The 17,693-nt window shown below is 41.5% G+C and overlaps 1 protein-coding gene across 1 annotated transcript in view; it reads left to right on the forward strand.

Annotated features, from left to right (window-relative positions):
• The first annotated feature begins 838 nt into the window (after window positions 1–838).
• Window positions 839–17,693, forward strand: part of LOC136432208 (angiopoietin-related protein 7-like) — a 111,332-nt gene continuing 94,477 nt past the window's right edge. Inside the window, exon 1 of the mRNA XM_066423251.1 lies at window positions 839–1,823. The gene's annotated coding sequence lies outside the window, so the exon portion shown is untranslated. The remainder of the gene's footprint in view (window positions 1,824–17,693) is intronic.

The following is a 17,693-nucleotide window of genomic DNA, read 5'->3' on the forward strand; positions in this document are numbered from 1 at the left end:
ACCTGTTTGGATTGGAGGGGTCAAATGGCTCGCAATCAAAAGAACATGTGATGCCGGTGTGATCCCCACGTATTCCCATGGCTTCGGGGCGAAGCGCGGCACGCCATCTATATAAGATTAACGCACAGCCTTGCGACATCAAAACTCTTTTAAGCGCCCGAGCAGGCACACAGATATATTGTTATTATCTTAACCGTAATCCTGTTCACGGTTATTGATCATGGTTATAAATGACTATATAGCTACTACCTCAGTGGCTAAGCTATTCCCAACGAGAGGATTTGAGCAATAAATGAGTATGGATTTTGTCGCTGGGTCACAAAAGACACATAAAGAGGTAATTAAATTCCCACTTCAAGAGTATGGTAATGAAAAAGAGGTTTATCTCAAAAGCAGCTTAGAATCGTTTCATAGCTGCACGTTTTCACTGATATCATATACATGATCTGAGATAATAGACCTACAAGGAACGCACTCTGGCGTTACCGAGATCTTCTTTACAGCTTTAAAAAGCATCGCCGTTGTATATACATTTAGAAAGGCTATTCATACAAATGAGAACCACAAATATCGAATGAAGGCTTGAAATTCTATTAGAAGGCATTGATGCGGGCGGGCTTTGGGCGTTTTACCTTTCATGTGCTCTGCGGCGAAATGTGTGTAGGCATTTCTTCTATTCCCTCAGGGCTAGGCAGTAATTAACCCCTCCTTTCCCTAGGGTGGGCGGAATTCTTGAGACAAATGAACCGAAAGTAGTGCGATTAGTGCGGTCTTGGAGAGACGGATGCCGTTAGAATAACCAGTAAGGTTGCACCCTCCTTCCACCTCGTATCGACGTCAGTCAGTTGGACAGATGATCGTTTTGTAAAGGAATTCTCATTTGGGTAGCCAACCCCCGCTAGACAGTTGCTTATGGGTAAAGGAGGCAAGGATTGATGGCATGAGCGTACGGACAGCAGACAATATTCACACGAAAAACACGCATAACAAGTAAGTAATCACCGGCGTGGCCACTTGGGCTCTATATGTCACCCGCGCTTCTCGCTTCATCTAAAGGAAATCATCCTTCTGAATATTTGATTTCCGTTGAGGCACAAGACAAAACTGATTCGATTCTCAAACCCGTGTTCCCCCAGGGCAGGATTGCCCTCCCCTCTCTCCCTGGCGTGTTCAAATGATGCAAGGATTTCTATTGGGCTTCAACCTCGTTCTCTACACCCCTGGAACGGAAGTTATTTGAGGCTGTGAATGGGCGCAGGCTGACGTGCCGCTATGCTGCCGTCCTCTTGCGGTACGTCTAATTCAACACCGTCTGTTGCAACAGCTGCGCTGTAGGAGTAGGATCATTCCATACTGACGCCCATATCGCTACTGGCTTAGACCTGTCAGGGTCTGGGTGATTTGCGTCCGAGGGGTAGAGTCAAAAAAAGAGAGATAGTTTTGTTCGATAATTTGAGCTCGTCGGGAAAGGGGATGGCCCATTTCGGAGTGGAGAAGTAGAAAATCGGTGCAAGCCTGCAAGCTTTTCCGTCGATTTGGAGGGTCATAAGGAAACGGTGGGGTGCATGGCTTGAATACGCTATCGTCGCCCGTGTACGCGGTGAAAGAAAGGAACCGAAGACACTGGTACGTTTTGCGGTTTCTACCAAGCTCGGAAAGGAACACTGACTTGGCTCCTCCGGAACGTTGCAGCATTGTCCCACCGCGTCTCACCACTGACGATTATCGTGAATGAAGGATTGACACTCACGGTTCAACTGTGCAGAAGAAAGAAGAGGGGCAACCAACACATCACCGGTGATGCCCTGGATATATCCACATAGGTGAGTAAGCGTTCAACAGAGGCGCTCTTTTATCCACCTGTCCTTAAACGTGAGGGGGGCACATCCTTCGATATCTCGCTCTCTCTCCTCTCACATAAACCACCAATCACGTCCTTTATCATCTTCAAAAGGTTTTTGTCCAAGTAATGTTAATTGTGAGGTGTAAAACTCGAGTATTATGTACACCGACAAAGATGCTATGTTTTGATTTTGTGGACGTGTTGTTTGGTCGAGAAAGAAATCTCGCAAGTATTTTCTGTACCCTCCACATGAAATACATGTTAGAATGTAGATGGTAGAACCAACGCACTGACAGATGCCAATATGTATTCAGATCTTTATATGATATATATATATATATCGGCATTCATCCGGAATAATTAAATTTTTGCTCCTGGGTCAATCCTCATCTTGAAATAAGTGAAGTGGATATCATGAAATGAAAGTATTTCAGGCCGCGGGGGATATGCATGGATGGTCACTCAATTTCATTTATCACTTTGCACCTGAACGCTACCACCGCCAATATTCTTTTCAATTTTACCTGTACCGGAAAGACATACATGTAGACAGGATGGGCGCCCAGACGACTTCTCTAGCGTAGAGGCCTCATTAATGTACGTGTTACAGTTTCCTACCTCTCAGATGTTGTAGTGGGCCGGAGGCCGGCTTTAGCAACTAAAAAACCTGGCTTGAGCTACTTTGGTACTCTGAGATGGCAAACATGGTTTTGAGCGCTTCCGACTTTTGACTTACACATTGATTTCAACCTTTGATATGATATAATGATGTAAACAAAAGCACCTCTGCACCTAGAAGGGGATGTAAACAGTCATTGTCTTATCTGTTATTTCGTTACAACAACGGAGTCAGACGCAAATCTCTTAAAAATGATCTACTTCAAATATTGGTTATTGTAATGTAACATCTCCCTCTCCTGAAATAACAATTGTTCAAAGATATTTCCACCCTTTCTGAATTAATGCCACATAATTAGTTCAACAGAGAGAACCAATATCCCCGATATTTGTCCCCAGGGTTTTGGCGAGTGACTTTAAATTGATGACACTTTGTTGAACATGATAATTTAAACCAATCGATCGATTTTTTTTTGTTCTATTACGCCGTTTAACAATGGCGACTAGACAATTACGAGTTCAATGCGACTACAGTCCCCATACGTAAACAAGCATCAGTAAGATATAGAAGTCGTCAGCATATAGGTTAAGAAATCCATTGAATCGACGTTTAAAAAAAACAACGTTTATTTTAATTGTAGATGACAGGCTTACATCATAAGACCATTGGGTAGATTCACCATACCCTGCTATTGGTCCTCCTAAATTGTGCACTATTGAAAACATCGTTTCTAGTGAAACTTAGCAAGCATTATGACATCTATTGCAAGTTTTCAAAATGTTGCCCGCAAATCAAATAAGAGAGGGCGTTATCCAGCCCGTAATACACAACACAACACCCACTCCCAGGTGATTTGATATGGCGGTAGATTTCCCACTAACATAAACTCATAATAGATGTTTATCTACCTCCCTCTCATTTGGCCAATATTAGAAGACAAACTATCGACCCCAAATACGTGGTGTAATAAAATGAAGGGAACGAAAGGAGGTAGAAATAGATCAACAGTCTCTTTATACGCCCGTACCCTCCTCCGCCATGTGAGATAGAAGAAAGGATCAATGAAATTACTCCTCCTTTTGGAGGACTGGATCATATAAGACTTGGGATGTTCATTTTAAAGGAGACCCGTGTTCAACATCTCTAACAGCAAAACTCGAGAATAGAATACAAACCAGAGATAAAATGCTTCCGGAAGATTCTAGGTATCACACACAGATACCGTATCTTAAATATTGACGTAAGGAAAAGAGTTAAGTGAAACACCGGTCTGTACGAAGATCTCCTTAACACAGTCCTCCTTTTGGAGGACTGGATCATATAAGACTTGGGATGTTCATTTTAAAGGAGACCCGTGTTCAACATCTCTAACAGCAAAACTCGAGAATAGAATACAAACCAGAGATAAAATGCTTCCGGAAGATTCTAGGTATCACACACAGATACCGTATCTTAAATATTGACGTAAGGAAAAGAGTTAAGTGAAACACCGGTCTGTACGAAGATCTCCTTAACACAGAAGAGAAAACAAAAACAAAACTGAAGTGGTACGGCTACGTTTCACGGGTATCGGGACTAGCTAAATCTACCATGAAAGGAACCGTCCAGGAAGGAAGAGGGGTATGAAACGGAATAGATGGGATGTTAATATCAGGAAATTTACAGGCATGACACTAAGTGAAGCATTGAGAAGAATCTAAAATAAAAACGAGAATGGTTGAGGAAACTGGTTGCCAGATCTTTTGTGGTGCCCTAACGGTCAAATACTTAGAAAAAAAAATAGATGGTATGAGATGAGAGAGTTTTCAGTGCTCCATAATAACAACACCACATACTAATTGTTTTAATGAATGGCTTTTAAAGGAAACTCAAGCAATATAAGGTCCAGAAAATCGGATTTTGAAAGTCAATTTATCTAGTCATTTCTACACATGATTAGTTCGAACACACTATCGCAATGTATAGCGACGTCCATCATGCAAAAATACGACGTCGGTGTGATGTGAGAACTCACTAAAAATCGTCGCTGGGGTTTTGTAGGCTCGCGAAACTAAGGGCCCTAACGTACGGCACTTTTTGCGCGGTTTTAAAATGCTCAAAGTATTAAGTTATTACGCAAATGTGCTGAATAGTGTTAGTAAATGTCACTACCATGAAGATTTCAGCATTTTTAATTTTCATATTTTGGGCCCTAAAATTGCTTTGGTTGCCTTTAATGAAAAAAGAGACTATGGTGGTACTTTTCCTGTACTACTTATACGTTTATGGTTCAAGGTTAAAAAGCAATAGCTGCTCTTAGATAGCGACATTGTTGATTCTTCAGTACGATATCAACAGACTGGGAAACGGTAGGATCAACTGCAACATCCAGTGTTCATCAATCAAATAGTAACCGTTTCCTCATCGGAGGCCCTTGATGCCCTCTCTTTGGAATGTTCTTCAAACCCATCAGCTACTCATAAAACCGCTGAAAGCATATGTCATGTAAGGTTTGAAGATGACATACTGACTACTGCTAATGATGTGCAAGCATTTTTATGACACGTTTTCAATTGCTTTAAAGCAGTCATTACGCCGTGGCTGATGACTTCCAGATGGATTCTATCACTTCTCCCTTATCAGTTACTGTCACGAAGAACTCGCTTTCAACAGATTTTGCCGTGCAAAGAGTTCGTGCAAAGTGTTTTCAAGGTAACGTATGTGTAAGGCCTGACAACAAAAACGTTATGTTTCTGGTTACGGTCCCTAGAATACTAGGATTGGTAGGTAGGGATTTTGTTCTTCTTTAAAAAGATTTCAGCCGAAGTGATTCAACGGTGATAAATACAGTTTAGCAATGTAAAATTGAAATGTATTGTGGTGTTATCAACATCGTAGTATAACCATACAGTTATACACTGTAAAGGCACAAGTGTATTGATACACAGAACAACTTAAGTGCAATATTTACTACACATTCTTATATCAATAGTTTGACACCTTCTTCTGTTCACAGAATGTGAAATACAGGGAGTCTCTGTTGAAGTTCATCACTAAGATGTCAGATTGAAAATGTTGTGTCCCTTGCCAGCGGCCGACCAACAAATGGCTAGGGTCGGCAGGGTTCCTAGGCCTAACGATAGCATTAGAAAGGTAATATAAGCAGTTTTCTATCCATAGGACTGTAACTTTCGACGTTTTATATTCACTTTAGTATTGCTCAGGGAGACATTGGGTCAGCTTAGTCGTCTGTCAACGAAGCACGAGCCCCAAATCCGAGCACACATAATTTATAGGAAAATTAAATCTCAATTCGCAGCCGAGGCATTCGTATCTCATTCTTACAAGCTGGTATCGAGCCACGGAATGAAAACTGTTCCCCAGGCGACTTTTCGTCCCAAGAATTACAGCAGAAATTGTACCCCGAAGCCGCATTATCACTCGAGTTGAGCTGTCCAAAACTGACACCCGCGATAAAATGGCGATCCGTTCTTCGGCGCCAGCGCTAGGAGAAATTGAGATATATATGTCATATCAATCTTGGAGATTTTTGAAGGAAGATTTAAAGCTCAGTTGGCGGGTTGGGTGTCCTCTCCGCTTGTAGCAGGTTACAGTTGGTAAATTGTCGCCTCGCGTGTTTAAGTTCTTGACAGGCCTTCCTTTAAATCTAAACCAGCCTGTTACCGTCTCTGTATAATCATACAAATTTTTCAACCGTAACGTTACGTTTGGGTGTTTCGGCGAAGCGATAACAATTCAGCGTCATTATTGATACGGTTAGTTTTAACGATGTGAAAGACAATTTGGAACAAACAAACGAAAAACAGGATACCGATAAGGGCTATATCATGGGAACCAAGATTCATTCAAAAATCATTTCAATGGTGGTCTCTTTTTTATAGCAAATGAAGCGCCCTGAACACAATGGGCCTACATTCATGACAGTAATTATTTGTTTTTCACAATATCTACAATGACAAAGACTTGAGGCTATCCATACTGATAATCGTCAACTCGATGATTGTAAAAAAAGTCTCAATACTGCGATTTTGCAATCCAGTACAGGGAGGTACACGTTGGTTGCACCGCTGTCGTATAATACAATACCAGCTATCAATTCCTCTTACGCTTGCTTATGTCAAGAAACGGTCCTGGCGTACCGGCCTCCCACCCGCCCTTCTTGCTGGGTTAACGCTGGCCAGCTGCCAGCCATTAATGATGCTCGCCTTCCTGTTATTGGAGGGAAAGCTACCAGCCAATCACCTTGCTTTTTGACCGCTAGCGGTAACGTGATTGGCTGCAGCTGGTGCCGGTTGGCCAGCGATAAGGACTAATCACAGGCCGGCACGCCAGGGTCGCTGCTTGATACGTATCAGCTACGAGCCTGGCTTGAGACGATGGGTTAACCAAGATTGTCCAAGCATTTCATAACCAAGTAAGTTGTCTCGAAAAGACGTCCCAAAAATGGATCTATGCGATAGGCTGACGCAAAACACCATCTTGCTAGGTGTTCATCATGTATTGGAGTATAACAGCAATGAGCTGTGAAGGGACAATTGATGAGCAACTTGCTCTTGAAGATGTCAAACGGAGTGATCATATACCGCGCGTAAACCCTCAGCATCTGAAGCTCTACCGACCCGTTACTATTGATATTGAAGTTCATCATGTAGACTTGAGAGGCTCGGCCATTACTCAGGGAGATAAAATCTAAAGACTTCTTGCATGTCGTGCCGAAATCATGCCTTTGCCTTCCAACTGTAGCAAGCCCCAGCCACACATCGGTCGATTTTTGTGCTGGCACTGGGGGTCTTGGTTGCGGAATGAAAAATTGCCCCGCAATACGCACGCCGCATCTGCGTGATTTGATGTCACCCACCGGGTTACGCGACTGTTGTTGCCTGCGGTAAAATGGGCGGGGCAACAGAGCAGGTAATGAGGACACCCCAGTAATCAACTCCGCCAGGACTCATTATTCCTGGCTGATTTCTTCTTCATATAGTCGCCCCCACCCTCCTTATTCTCATAATAACTTTATTGTATAGCCATGCCCGAAGGCTAATAGCAAAACAATGGTATACAACATGTGTATACTTTATAGAGAAGGAAAATAAATGAGATAAATATAAGATAAAATCGAAATGTCAGCTTTTCTAAATCCACTTAAGCTATTTGAAGGGTTTGGCTTATTTTTTGCATGCAGTAGATCAACTGTCCAACGTTTTGGTAGATAAATTATTGTAAGTTATGCAAACTTGTAAATAAACAGTCACATTGCTCTACCTTCCTCACCTTTTCCATTCTGCTATAGTCACGTGATACATCTTCTAGAATCACGTGATACACCTTTTAGAGTCACGTGATACACCTTTTAGAGTCACGTGATACGCCTTTTAGAGTCACGTGATACAGTGTTGTCTAGAGTCACGTGATACAGCCTCATGTGATCCTTTGGGAACAGGTGCAATAGAATTGGACTTGAGCGATAACGAACTTAGTATGAGTTATGAAATCATCCAGCAGATTGTAGGAAAAATTATGCGATATAGCCCGGGAGGGAATTGCTAGTATATAGGAGGCACATGCCGGGGTTGACTTTTCATATCAGGGTTCACTTAAGAATGACTCCAGGCACATTTCGAGTGTAGGTATCCCATAGCTCTCTTATGTCACTGGTGTTACAATACAGTATGGAACTGTGAAAAAACCTTCCCTTTTTCATGTTAAAGTCACCCAGAGCATTTTACGAGGCGTGAAAACTGGAAATATTCTAGTTGCAGTAATCTTTATGAAATTGACACTGTTTACCACATTTGTGTGCTCAAAAGCGGCACAAAACTAAGCTACATGGTGATCTTTTAGTTTCAGTTTTTAGTGTAAATAGACCGATACCATAACCCCGCCCACCTCCATCAAAACATAGACATGCAAATATTTGACAGACATGCAGTCACTCTCTCATTGGTCGAACCGCTAATTGTGATGGACAGTCAGGATCAGTCTATTAGGGCTTGGATTTTCTATCAGTTCTGACCACACAACGGCATCTTTGCTCCTTTAATGTCGATATGTAATGGTATAGTATTATTGAAACTTACTATGTGTCGGAATGACTAGAAATTTGAGTCTTTTATTCAAGTTTCAAGCATCATAAATTGCTCCGGATGCCTTTAACGTTACAAGTGACAGAATTATGCTACCAGGCAAAGGCTAGGCATTGTTTACATTCCCTTTCCACTAGATCACTCAATTAGACCCCCGAAATGATTTTCTTTGTTTTGTTGTTTTCCAAGTCACACCTTTGCATCGTTCATTGTATTCCAAGTACGAAATCAAGGAGTCACACAAATCTAACTTAAGTTGCTCAACGGTCGCTCAGAGATCGCCGCTGCGTCTAGTGGGAGGGGCAATGATCACAGATGAAGTCCCGAGTAGGTATTAGTAAGGATCAGTAGTTCCAACACATTTGCCTCAATCGTTTTTTCCTCATTTATACCATGCCACATAAAATGAGCATGGCCAGTGAACAGTATCATCCCGAGTTGATTGCATGGACATAGCGAGCCAGACAGGTTATATATTTGATAGCTTTGTCAATTTCCACTCTGGCCCCGGCACACTCGCAACAAGCAGTATCAAGATGATTTACTTCAGAAATTACACAGGTTTTCCTCTCTCATGGCAACAGCGTTTAGTGGTGATCGTTAAAGGCACCATTAGCGTTGACGAGATTTAAAACTTCTGTCTCGAAGTGACCGGACTGCTATGAGAACATCTCTCTGCATCTTACACATTCACCAACTGTCTCCCACCCGCTGTTTGAATCTAATATGTTTGGGGAGGAAAGTAAAACGATCTGATATAGAGAGCACCGCTATGATTAAATTATTACACTTACACATCTAGGAGTCCGATTCTTTGGCAGAACTACTTATCCCTGGCACCCCCGTTTATCAGAGCATATTGTCGCAGGGCCCAGGTGCATTGACGACCTGATTTCTTGTCCTAAGACATTCGGCTTAGGGTCATTTTTGGAAACCAGGCCCGTCGCCAGGAAAATGTATTAATTCATCCCCGGATTTCGTACCATTGATTTGTATAGTATGAAATATGAAATACATAATATGATATAGTATAGAATACAATGATAAAGAATAGTATAGTATAGAATGCAAAAAAAAAAAAGGACATAATATAAAAGGACCAGTATTTAGCATTAGAAATTATGTTATAGTATGGAAATCAACGCTCGGCTTGTTATTCACACCAGAATACGTAGAAAATCTACTTAGAAAGGCAACAGAATGGTGTGTGTGTGTGTGTGTGGGGGGGGGGGGGGGGGTTGGTACACACGCAATCTATATTTGTGCTAGAATGATAGTACTAAGACAGCAAAGTACATTGTTGACTACATGTTTCCGGTATGTCTGTTTGTGTTGTGATTATTTGAATACACTGTCGATAGAGTGGCAGAATGTGGGAGTGGGGAGATGACCACAAAGGTCAGACCTGCCGAACTGGTAGTAACTACAGGTCAAAGTTGATAGAACTAGTCGTTAAGAACACTCTACAGTCTAGGTTGTTGGGTCAATGGAAAAGGCTACTGATTTACGTGGATTTACTCTTTTTAAGTTAACGTCGTTATATGTTTGTTTGATTTTGGGTTTTACGTATTCAAATTTCAGCAGATATCAATAGTAACTTTAATTTTGACACTACAGTGACACAAAATCAAAGAAGAACCACCTAATGAACTGTCATAATTTGTAAGAATGGTAACTGCGGGAGGCATTGAAGCACTAAGCTACGTCATCCGTCTGTACAAAAAGATCCATATTCTCGTTTAAAAGGTAATAATTGGCCCTGCCACGGAAAACACATTCCTTTTATTCAAGAAAAGATATATGTAGAGAAACGTACGAGGAGTCGAGTAAAAGAGTGTCAAACAAGTCAAGGTAGTCCCATTGTCTTTCTTGAGGCCGGCAGGGGCAGCATTTTGTTATCCTCTGTGTCTAGGGCACGGTATTGGTAGGTGGAGCTCTCTTCTTCCACTGCCTTTTACCTCCCCAACCGAAGTCAGGTACCAATTTTACACCTGGATGGAGTGAAGAAAGTCGTTTGAAGTGCCGTTCTCAAGGACTCAACGTCTAGTCAGGAATGTCAGGAATTGAACCCGAGACCTCTCCATGTCGGGTCCGCTAGTAGAGCCACTCGGCTATTGGACCCTACGAATGGTCGAGTGTGCAGCAAGTAATTTTCGGGGCCGTCGAAGGGGTCGATTCAGGGCTTTGTTCCAGTGTCATTCCGGGAGGCGAGACTATGACAACCTCCACGAGGGAGCGATCCACGCATTGAAGATAAACGACCTTTTGTATCACGCGAGAGTAGGACACGATGAAATGGTAAAGTCCGATGAGAAATGACGGGCAGCGTTAACGGCACGGTTTCATCATTAGCGGCCACCAATATCTGCACCCTTCAAACGAACCCACTTTTATTCATATAGTTTGTGAAATGGTTGGTAAAAAGCAGAGAGAGTTTGTGTGATGCAAACTGTAGTTTGCCTTGCCCGGGCAATTTGTTTTATGAGTGGTACGAACACTCTGTGTTGCTCCGATACTGTTGTAACGTACGGCGCTATTTGAAGTCAAGAACTTCGCACTTTGATAACAGTTTCTTAAAAGTCGTGAATCGAAAAGCTAGAAGATGTAGCCTTCTTTAGCGGGTATCTGTCACTGCACTTCGCCAAATTACGCTTGGAAATTGCGCCAACTTTGCGAATTTTCACAAATTTTCCCTCGCGGTCACACTCGACGCACGCACGGTTACAAAACGTGACCTCAACAAACAAAATGGCCGCGAACGAAATGTCAAATCCTCATTTCGGTTCCAAATCAGATAATGATATTGGAAATCGCAGCGTTACCACTGAATTATAAACCAATGTACAATGATTGAGATTCATCAAAAAGAGATTTGCCGTGATTGCGCCGTTTCGCAATTTCAGGCGACAGATTGGCGAAAGTGAAATAGCCATTTTTTTTAATTCAGAGAGTAAGGTCTTTTACTTCGCAATGGACACTAACTCTACATTCGATCGGAACATTTAATTACTTCATCGAATTTAAAGTTAAGTTTCTAAAATCAATTGATATATCTTTTATCGGCGCTGTTGAACAATTCTGTAGATCAGCAAGAGGATCGGATGACAAGAAGGCTGGAAAGAAAATTATATCTTTTGGGTGTACTTTACGAAGTATTTACTTGATAGCATCTTACCTTGAACAACAATGTGTCTATGCTAAACCTAACTTTCAAAAAGCTAAGTTTACACTCAGGTTTGTTTGGCCGACCGTGGATATCATAAGTGTGTTCTTGGCTTTGCACCCATATGTATAATTGAAAAACATGTTTCTGTGTCTTGAACGTAGGCATTTAAACAATTAAGCAAGACTAGAAGTTGCTTGGTGAGTAGCTTTCAGACGGCATCAGCCATCATTTTTCGGCTTTGAATATAAAGTCACGTGACCTGGGGTCAATGGTCACACGAGTCACGTGATCATGCCTTTGCACGAAGAACATCACAGCTGCTCATGAGAAACTTGCCAGTATTTTACTGCCAATGTCAGAGAGTGTCTTCCTCACTTGGCATTGAACCAAATACCAACCGCTTTTCGATTCATTTATCACGAGATAAATAGACAGGAGTCCTATGAGGGATGAAACGCATCATTGACAATCACACCAGTCTGGCAACTTTTCAAGTTGTTGTGGAATGGATGCTGCCATCACCCAGGCAAGGCGATCTTGTTGTTAGCATTGTTGACTTATAATCTAAAGATTCATTGTTAGAGCCCCTAGCAGGCCATAATATTGTTCCCTTGGGAAAGGTACTTAAAAATAGTACAAAATTACGCGATTCAGGTGAAAATTAGTAAGTTGGTTTGGAACATCCTCTCAGCTGGGGAGTAAAGCAGGTGATCCCGTGTTTGAGGAGAGCCACACCTCGAGCACGTTAAAGATCCCACCACACTTATCTCAAAGAGTAGGGGTTCTTCCCGGTGTGAGTGGATCGAATCTTACAGTCAAGTTTGACACAGCGTGTACCTACTGTACAAAACTGGTGCGTTACGAACAAAGGTGGTTTTACTTATGTACGTGAAACTAAGAAGAAAATGCCAATCACAAATCATCGATAGCCATTTGCTGTGACCTCCGATCGAGTTTTCACCGAAAGAGGTGTCTGACTTGCTGTTTTATGATTTGATAAAAACAGAAATTATAAAATTACTAAGGTGTATTGATTATTTGGCGAGTAAAAAATTCAATCAGCATTATTTGATAGTCATTACAAGCGCTAAAACACACACTGTGAATATGATGTTCGACACTGCCAGGTAAAATAAGGAGGTTCGCGATTCCAAGTACGCATGCGCAGCGAAAAGCAATATGGGTGATAGGTCAAATATGAAAGCCCATAAACAGTTTTTGTCTCCATTGTGTCGATTTGCAGACAATGTCCAGACGTGTTTGGTTTGTATCTCAGGTGCCTTTGCCTTTGACTTTTTGCTACAGTGCATTTCGCTGCACATGCGTACTTAGCTTACATCTTCATAGACCGCTTTCATCGCCCCGCCCACCTCCATTGAAACGCAGAAATGTAAAGTAAAAACTTGAAAATGACCCGGTCATTGGTTGAACTGCTAATTAGCATGCTATCATTGGTTGAACTGCTAATTGTGATAGACGGTCAGGATCGGTCTATTGACACAATTCACGTTAGACCCACCCACATCATCAAGTGTGATGTTGATCATTTCACATCATCATTATAAATGGGACATCGAAGCAAAGTACACTCGGAACACACTCGGAGTACACAAAGTGCATTCTAAATTCGTGCTTAGAAAATGTGGGTGTAAACCCAGCCAAAGAGACATGTTTTACAATAAATTTCAGGCCATATAACTGAAACCTAGAAATATTCGCGATTGATTTCAACCGCGAAATAAAGTGTATGTAAAGTACATGCTGATGCAAATTTAATGACACAGGTCGACGTCTGGCCAGCTAAACACGATCTAACTTTTTGAAGGAATATACAGGTATATATCTGTAAAGCACTCCAAATGCTAGTGCCTCCAAGGAAAGATTTGTTATCATCAATGTCATGTCCATCTATCATTGTGATTGTAATTATTCTGACTTGTAATGAAATTTTGATCGATTTTTTCCCCATACCGAGTCATGTTGGCAGCGAGCTGTGGTTGAATTATTGTCTCCCTGCCAAAAAAAAATCGTACACGTACGTCAACTGAAAATAACATCCGAGAGATCTCTAGTCCCTCGCTATGAATACATGATGTTATACAATTTTATGTCGAAACTGTGAAAAGCCCTATACTCGTAAAGCTCTCCCTCTATCGAAGTGACTGTGGATGTATCGTTTGAGTTTGATTTCGCAGTGTGAGGTGTCAGTCTCCCCAAATATAAGATATGATTATTTAATATCTATTCGATTTATTATCCCTCACTATGAATAATGATAATATATAATTTCATGTCGAAACAGTAAAATATTCGAATCGTAAAGCTCTGCCTCTATTGAAGTGACTGTGAGTGAATGTTTGCTTCGTTTTAGTTTGATTTCGCGGTGTGAGGCGTCATACTCCCCCAAAATGATATAAAATCATTCATTTGTACTGTATCGTGCAGGGGGGCATTGCTTTTTCAGGGCATAGTGGACACAAACAAAAGGTAAATTCCTTTAAAGTTTTTTTATAAGAAAATTGAAGAAAACAATTGCCCAAATCAGCATAAAAGTTAATCTGAGTTGGTAAAATACATTATGAAGAGATAAATTGAAGATTGGACTCACCCGAATTTTCGACTGATACACTCACCTTCAGCAGTCTGACCCGATTGCTCTGGACACGTGACTTTCTGTCCGTGTGACGTCAACAATGGGTCAAATGTCGCCCGAAGTCGATATCGTCGCCCTTCACACGTACATATAGTCACGTGGCCACATTGATTGGGTAAGACAGCTGGAGAAGACTGAGCGAATCAGTCGAACATTTTGGTGAGTTAATATATGCGCTGTAGAACAGTTAACATCTTCATTATAATTAGCCAACTTGTCTCTAAGTATCCAAAATGCCCCCCCCCCCCAATTAACTATTCAATCGAAACGCCACTGCGCTGCCGTGCTAATGCGACTTGGGTACGTTCAATTATGTATTTGATAACAAAATACACAGTCGGTAAAAATTGACTATTTGATGCCAGTAGCCGCAATTTGCCGCTCGACGGCAATTTTATCATCATAAAAGAGTTGTCGCTAATCTGCAGGCGAACACCAACACCTGCTACATGGAGGGGGGGGGGTCTAACCTGTATGTGCAAAGTTCAGTGAACTGCTAATGTTGATAAATGCCTTGTTAATCATGTTGGTATTGGCCCATCGATATCTGCGTCTAGACGAATGCTCCACCGACTCTTGGGCTGAGAAAATCTTGTCAAAGTAGAAAGTCGATATAACCTTCTTTTCCACCTTTCTTTTGACGTTTGAGGTTATAGAGAGGTTGGTGGGATGTTACAGTGTTGTTCATCAAGGCGGATTTGCGGCATGAATGGCAGGACGGTCCGAACGGCTGTCAGTGCAGCCGCGATGGGCCGTGAAGGGTAAAACCCTACAGCCAGAAAGTTCGTGGCGTGCCACCGTACTCCCAGTTAGAACAGATCGCTTTCCTAACGTTTTTGTTCGCAAAAATGAAATAAAGGAGAAACATTGATTTGCAACCCGTGCATGAAGTTGAAGTCACGTTCATGGGCATGTTGTGGTCCACAGGTAATACTACCTCCATTATCTGCTTCCACGGAAAAGAAAATTGCCTCAGACCCGGCCAACCGTTCCTCCCCACGGGCACTGCGCTATTCACATGCCGGCCATGCCCCGTCCTTACCCCTCCAGTAACGATCACGCTTTCAGCAAGAACAATTTCCCGGCCACCATGTATCTTATTACCTTGCAAATGTGCGAAAAACTACACATAAAAATCATATCTACCATATTAATGTCGCAATCATAAGCCCACTTCTTCCCATCTATTCTAAAAACGCGCAGATTTCCGGAGAAAGTGATTGAATTTTAATGTAATTGCATACAGCCAATCAAAATATCAAATCTGGGAATGGGAAATCAATGTGGTCTTATTTACTGCATGATGAAATCCAGTTTGACCATTCGGCAAACCACCTTTTCATGTTAGTTTGTAAGATGCAGCCAGACATGCCTGAATATGACACTCGTAAATGTCACTAGCTGGATGCACGGTGAAGAATTGCGGTAGCCTCGTATGGTAGCCGACGTCTGTGCCTTTGATGCTGCACGGACGTTTATTTTCGATGTGTGTGTGTGTTTGTGTAGTAATTCAGATACAGTAGAGTGACAGGAAGTGAAGGGGAAAGTAGTGTAACAGCAGACTGACACTTGTACTTATTAGAGGTCGTATTTGAGGTCGAAATGGTCCCACACAGGCTGGTTCCCACATGCTAGACACGTCGGGGACACTGACAGGAAGTTAAATCAAAGGTCCCAGTATAGCTTGTCCTATCTCCTGTCTTCAATTTCCAGATATATGAACGTCTGCTGTTCATGAGAGCCAGTGGGAAGATGCATTAGATCAGAAAGAAGTTCTAAATAATGAATATAACAAGATATATAATAACGAAAATCAACATTTCTCAAGGAGGAATGAGATCTTCGATTTTCCTTTGCTGATCAGTGTCTTACTTAATAGTGCATCTCTCCACCCTAATGCTCACTATAATGGGGAGATTTAAAACAAGTATTGACATACCAGCTGCAGAGTTTGATTCTACATCCAAACACAGTTGCATTTGTATTTTCCTCACACGAGGAGCCTAACGGGACTTCCAGAGAGGACAGGTCAATACCTATAACTCCAGTGGATATAGGTCAAACGAATCGAACATTAGTCGGACATATGTGAGGAGAATATGGTCATCACGGTGGAAACAAGTGTGAAAGTACAAGCTAATTGAGCGTTTCTTTCTTGTTAATTATCTTCGATCTGGATGAATCGCCGAGAGGGAACTGTATAGAGGATGAGCCGGGCCCTGTCTACTTTCTGACCGTAATAGCAACGATCCGTATTGATTTAATTTTTAAGAAATTATGCCTCCTCCCGCGTCGTAAATATTATAACGCTGTGTCAAGATGTCAAAAGCTGCAGCGTTTTTATTTTTTTGTTTTGTTTGTTTGGAAACTAACGGCACTCTATTTCTGTATTCGACGCTTATGGGAAAACTGAATGGTGGTAACCGGTTTCGATTTTCATGTAAAGCTAAGACCTAGAGAAGGGACCTTACTGATATATTACACAAAGAATGTATGACGAATATGCAATTTGTACACATTATTTGCATTAATCAAATTTAACAAGATGAAGTGGGCACCGTAGACAAGACAATAAAGCTACTTCTGATTAACTTTAAGCGAAGCAACATTACCCAGGTCTTCAACAATTACTAAATACATTATTCAAAGATAGAAAGTAGGCTATCGCTTCTAGCTTTGGCCGCCAAGTTGATGCAGAAGTCTCATCACTCCATATATATATCTATCATATATCATTAGTTTGGTAATAGTTGATTACGATTCATAACGATAGGAGAGTGTGACACACTACGTTCCATTGTGTAAAGGCATAAATTTTATTCGTATGTGGCGTTGCTAAATCAAGTTACTTACTTACTAATGAATAGTAAAAATACAAATTTACACATTTTCTGTCCATTACAGCACACGATTTAGTACAGCAAACTATTCAGTACTAAAGACTTCAACTACAACAAACAATTCAGCGCAATAAACATTAACTGCACCAAATAATTCAGCGCGTTGGATATTAACTATATCAAGCAATTCAAAACTATAGATATTGACTACAGCACACATTTTAGCACTAAGGACATTAACTACAGCACACAATTCAGCACTTTAGACGTTAACTTCCGTAAACAAATCAGCTCTACGGACTTAAACTGCAGCAAACAATTCAACATAATGGACGTTAACTACAGCACACAATTCAACACTTTGCACATAAAGTCCGTAAACAATTCAGCACGATGGGCGTTAACTGCAGCAAACAATTCAGCACTATGGACATCGACTACAGCAGGCAATTCAGCACTATAGACATTAGCTACAGCGCGCAATTCAGT

This window comes from Branchiostoma lanceolatum, chromosome 4 (assembly GCF_035083965.1).
Source record: "Branchiostoma lanceolatum isolate klBraLanc5 chromosome 4, klBraLanc5.hap2, whole genome shotgun sequence".
Lineage (NCBI taxonomy): Eukaryota > Metazoa > Chordata > Leptocardii > Amphioxiformes > Branchiostomatidae > Branchiostoma > Branchiostoma lanceolatum.